Source organism: Myotis daubentonii, chromosome 2 (assembly GCF_963259705.1).
Source record: "Myotis daubentonii chromosome 2, mMyoDau2.1, whole genome shotgun sequence".
NCBI classification, from domain to species: domain Eukaryota; kingdom Metazoa; phylum Chordata; class Mammalia; order Chiroptera; family Vespertilionidae; genus Myotis; species Myotis daubentonii.
Genome location: NC_081841.1, coordinates 166,323,107 through 166,328,702, shown reverse-complemented (window position 1 = coordinate 166,328,702; position 5,596 = coordinate 166,323,107). Strand labels below are relative to the sequence as shown.

At 37.0% G+C, this 5,596-nt stretch overlaps 1 pseudogene; it reads right to left on the bottom strand.

The window, feature by feature from the left end:
• Nucleotides 1-439: 439 nt before the first annotated feature.
• On the bottom strand, nucleotides 440-1,853 carry LOC132226752 (developmental pluripotency-associated protein 2-like; annotated as a pseudogene).
• Between the last annotated feature and the right edge of the window lie 3,743 nt (nucleotides 1,854-5,596).

Sequence of the window (5,596 nt, the reverse complement as noted above, 5' to 3'; positions counted from 1 at the left end):
ATAATGGTGGATACATCTCATTATGTATTTGTCAAAGCCCACAGAATGGAATGTAAAACACACAGAGTGAACCCTAGTGTCAACTGTGGGTTTCGGTGATAATGATGGGTCGATGTAAGTTCAACAAATGTACCATTCTGGTGCAGGGTGTTCATAGTAGAGGAAATTGGGGGGGGAAATTGGGGAACTCTTCCTTTCTGTCCCATTTCTCTGAAAGCCTAAAGCTGCTAAGAAAAAGAACTATTAACTAAAACAAAACCAAGTAATATTCTGTATAGCTGACCACCTGAAGCAGCAGTGGTGGTCACTTTTTGGCAAACCTCAAGGACAGAATCCAGGCATTAACATCTGTTCTCAAGGCTTCAGGAAGCGCTGAGGATGTTCAGGACCGAGCGCAGCAATCACTGGGTTACAAGTTAATTGAGCTGTGAGCTCTCCACTATTTGTTGAAGGTGTTCAAACCAGGTTGTTTTTTCTTCCTTGTTTTAATTAATCTTCCCATCACCCTTTCATTCCTCTTAACACACTCAGTGCATCACATAGTATCTTCCGAGTGCAGGCGGGTATCAGTCAGAGAGAGATCCTCTTCTTGGCGCTGTCAGACACCCAGGCCTGACCTGTATGGACCTGCAGGCGAACCCCACCCTTTTTGTCTGCCAGGAGAGGTCTGCCATGGACCACACACCCCCTGACACCAGATGTTTGCCACAGAAAGTTCTCAGCAGGACTAGGAATGGAGCATGAATTCGCAGCCTTAGATTGCATGACTCCTGAAGCAATTCTTGACCCTGCTGCCAGCATGGCCTCCTGAGCTGAAGTTGTCCCTTCAACTGTACCGGTCCCTCCCTCTCTCTTACTCACCTGACAACTTTTCTCACTCCTTGCCCTCTTGGTCATCAGCTTGCATTTCCCCCAAACATGAACATGACTGCCGTGTGGCCTCCTGTGGTGTCTCAGCAATGCTCTTCACACTGTCTCCATACTCCTCACTCACTTGTTTTTCTTCAGAATAAGCATGTTCCCTGAGCCTCATATAAACCTTTATTTTCTTGCCATTGATACTCAAATTCAATTGTGGGCACCAGCTCTGTAAAGTATTGAGATGCACTTTATTAATCGAAAGCAAAATGGTTGACAAGGAAAGGATTGCTGTGGGCAAGCTTTGAATTGTTCATTCGTTTGAGGAAAATAAACTTTATCATTTGTTCTAGGCGTCTTTAATTTGGCTTCTGAGATTGAAGAAACACACGGTTCCATTTGATGTTCTTTATTACATTCCTCATTAACCGGAATCAATGTGAGACTCGCACTTTCTTTATCTAATTCATGCTCAATAAGTCTGAGATTTCCTCAAATATTATGCTCACTGCTATCATAACTTGAGCTTGCCATTTCCAGGAACACTCAGAGGAAGGCAGTGCAGGCAGTGTTGAGAATACCTGCTGTTTACTCATTTTAACCTCAGTAGAAGAGATTTTTACTAATAATTATCTTGGGCCATCAAGTCTAGATGATGGCTTAGAACATAGGATTATTCAACTGAAAGAGATTTTCTAACACTTCTCTGTGGTATCTAAAGAGTGGTTATAGCAAGTGAGATCTGGGGAAATGCTATGTAAATTTAAAAAATAAATAAATCTGGTATGATTCATGGACTTTTCTGGATTTAGTAGAGTCTATGTTCCCCAGTAAAGATGGTGTGATCTCTTCCCTTCTATTTCTTACCATTACTTAAAATAATTTTCATGTATGTTATGTATTTTATTATTCTATTATTATTTGTCATCTATGAACTTGGAGATCTCATTTTAGCATTTATTACCATACTCTGTGTCCACTAACCTTGATCCCATTTTACCATATTATTTTAAACAGTCTATATCATTTAGAAAGTTATTTCAAGAGTTCTGCTTACTTGTAGTACACTAGACTCTGTCTGATTTTGAACTTTCTCTCACACCACACACACACACACACACACACACACACACACACACACACAGATCTGGCAAAAGCTACTAATCACCATAAAATATGATATAGATTTTCTGTAACATTTAGGATAAGGAAAAATCTAAGAATATAATTTATCCATTGCTATAGCCAACTTAGCAGGCAATTATTAGTCATTAGTCATTCTCTGTGTACATTGACTCTCAGTGGAAAATATTTACTAAACTGGAATCTAAAACTCATTCGATCGAGCCCAGCTGGCATGGCTCAGTGGTTGAGCATCGACCTATGAATCAGGAGGTCACAGTTCAATTCCCAGTCAGGGAACATGCCTGGGTTGCGGGCTCAATCCCCAATGTGGGGTGTGCAGGAGGCAGCCGATCAATGATTCTCTCTCATCATTGATGTTTCTATCTCTGTTTCCCTTTTATTCTCTGAAATCAATAAAAATATATTAATAAATAAATAAATAAAGCTCATTTGATCAAAAATATAATGTGAGTCCCACTGTATATAGAATATTATACTGAAACTATATGCTGTATCAAAGAAACAAAGGCACAATGTCTGCAAAAAAAAAAACAAACAAAAAAAACACCCAAAACAACAACTTATAGTTTAACAGTTGAATAAAAAACAGAAGTCTAAAAATTACTTATACATCAATGTAGGAAATATATAAAACTCAAATTATAATTTTTGGTGGTCTGAAATATATAAGAAATAAATGTCTTAAATTTGCTGTTAGTTTTTCCTGCCATAAAGAAATGAAAAAAGAAAAAGGAAGAACAAGGCTCTTGCCAGTTTCCAAACAAGAAGTAATTTGATTAGAAAACCGCGCTTTTGAGTTGGTCAGCAAAGTGTAGCCACAATTATTTTTAGGGGATAGACATGTATGTCCCTTAGCAAGGTACAGCTGCTGGGCCAACGGGAAGGAACATACTCATCCTGAAGAATAGGTCTTAGTGGTGAGAACTCAATAGGCAAGAAAGTATCTGCTCTAATGTAACCACTTAGGGAAGAACCATAAAGGTCCAGGTCCCTCTTTTTGACAACAATGTGATGGCATGAGATAGTCACAGTGCCCATTCTCCTCTCTCCCATGACACACTGAGACCCCTTTTTAGATCTAGGCTGGTCCCCTTTGGGCTGGGAGGACAAATATAATGGGAGCCTAGTTGAAATCAAACTATGGTCCAAGACACATAAATGTTGTTCCATCATCAGCCACCTCTACTCTGTGAGATTATCTTGCCCTGAGAACAGAAGAGAGATCCTAGGGAGATAAGATTGGAGTCACTGCTTCTGACTGGCACTTTGTATTCTATTAAGAGCTTCGTTTAATTGATGTGTGCAAATGGCTGAAAAGAAATTAGAATATATTTAGTTTTGATCCTCAGAATGCAGCCCACAGAGGAACACCAGCATGGCCTGGTTGCTTGCCAGAAATACAGATTGTCAGGCTATATCCAAGATCTACAAGTCAGAATCTGCATTTTAACAGGCTACCCAGACAATTCATACTAAAGTTTGAAGGACACTGTTCTATCTAACTCAAGTGCCAAGTAAAAGCACAGGGAGCTTAGTAACTTGCTCAACACAACACAAGTAGTTGATGATGAATGGAGAGAGTCTCAGAAACATTTGTAAGTAGAGAATATCTCATCATTTGCTCGAATACCTTCCATAAAGAAGTCTAAGGAAATTAAAGTCAGCCTTAGAAGGATTCTTATGGTGGAGTGAATAAACAAATTTAAGCCAGTGGCATATGAAATAAAATAGCTTTACAATAATTTAAAACATTTAAGAAATATTCAAAAAAAGTTTGTATTAGACTGTTAGTCAGCTCTAGCCATCAAAACAAAAGAATAGAAAGGGTGGTTTTCACAGCAAAGACTTATTTTTCACAATTCAGGAGGCTGAGAAGTCCACAGTCAAGGTGCCACAGATTGAGTTCCCGACGAGAGCCCTCTTTGGATGTCGCAGATGTCTACCCTTGTCCTGTATCTTCACATGGAAAAAAGGAAACTCTAGTGTCTCTTCCTCTTCTGATAAGGACACAAATGCCTTTATGGGGGCCCCACCCTCATGAGCTCATCTAAACCTAAATACCTCCCAAAAGCCCCATCTCCTGATACCATTATATTGGAGCTAGGGCTTCAACATGAATTTAGGGAAAACACATTCAATCCAAAACACAGAACATGTTGAAATTATCATCCTAAAGGAAATAATTATTTTCAGTAAGTAAAATATCATATAATTCAATTCCATTTAGAAACATAAATAAATGAACACATGAATTTCTTTTAATTCTATAAAAAATTTCTTTGAAATTATTAAAGAAATGCAAAAATAGACAAAAGTAATAGCAGAATCACAAATCCTGTAATGATGCTCTCAGCTGAGAAGAAGAGTAAGAATTTCTGGAACATACAAAGTAAACAGGGCCAGAATGACCACACAAAATTTACGGAGGAAATAAATAATAAATACACAAACATTTCATATATATATACAGGGTGTCCCAAAAAAGTTTACACACTTTGGCTGCCATTATTGATTCCAATTGGTTAATCTGAAAAGAGAGATATCAATTGAGCTATTAACTGTTAAAGTGTGTATACATTTTGTGGGGATACTATATATATATATATATGCTTCATGAAAAGTAAATCCAATATCACTACATGATCAGAGGCAGTGTTGGCTGGGAAAATGGATGAGTCATGTACATCAAAAGAATTTCTATCACTTTCATGTGAATGTCAGAATTGCCCTGAGGTAAAAATTGGCATTATGTTCTCCAAATAGAACTGAGTTTTCTTATGGATGAGGTAATTGTAAATTGAGTAAACAAGCTGTGAAATCAAGGCTGTGCCCCCAAATAATGAGAAACAAAATGAAGAACTAGAACTCTTCATTCTAGAGAACACACACTCACACATACAGAAGCCGGGCTTCCTTTATTGATCATTAGCAGGACAATAAAATCAAAAGCTGGCTCTTTGAATAATCTAATGCAAGAGAGAATTTTTTGCAGTAGGTTTAGAGAGGTAAAATAACTGTAGATATGAAAAAGATTTCTTCCACTAAAGAAACATAATTTTAAATGGAGCTTAGAATAAACATTCCAATAGAATGTCTGTATTCAAGAAACAGTTAAAGATAAGTCAAAAAGTAATTTTAAATAACTATAATAAACATCCACAAAGAAATTTGTTAGGCTTCAGCATCCTTAGAAAGATTGGCATTAAGAAAAAAATAATAATAAAAAATTAGAATTATAAAAATTTCTGCTAAAATTACAAAAATCATAGAGTGAATAGCAGAATGCATTTAACTAAAAACTGAGTGAACCAATGATAATGCCAATGGATTCCCTCAGAAGGTAGTCAAAGAGGATGCAGAGTCAAATGACATGAGAGAAGTGGAGGGGTAGGCTCAATGGGAACGTCTATATAATAACAGTTCCTGAAGATGAGAACAAAGAGAATGGAAGAAAGAAAGAAAAAATATAATAGTTCAGATAAACTCCTAGAAAGCTGAAGAAGACAGATTATTTACACAAGACTCATTCTTGCTTCCAACATTTCCAGAATATGAGTTGATGGAAAATTAAAAAAATAAAAGAAAAACAAAA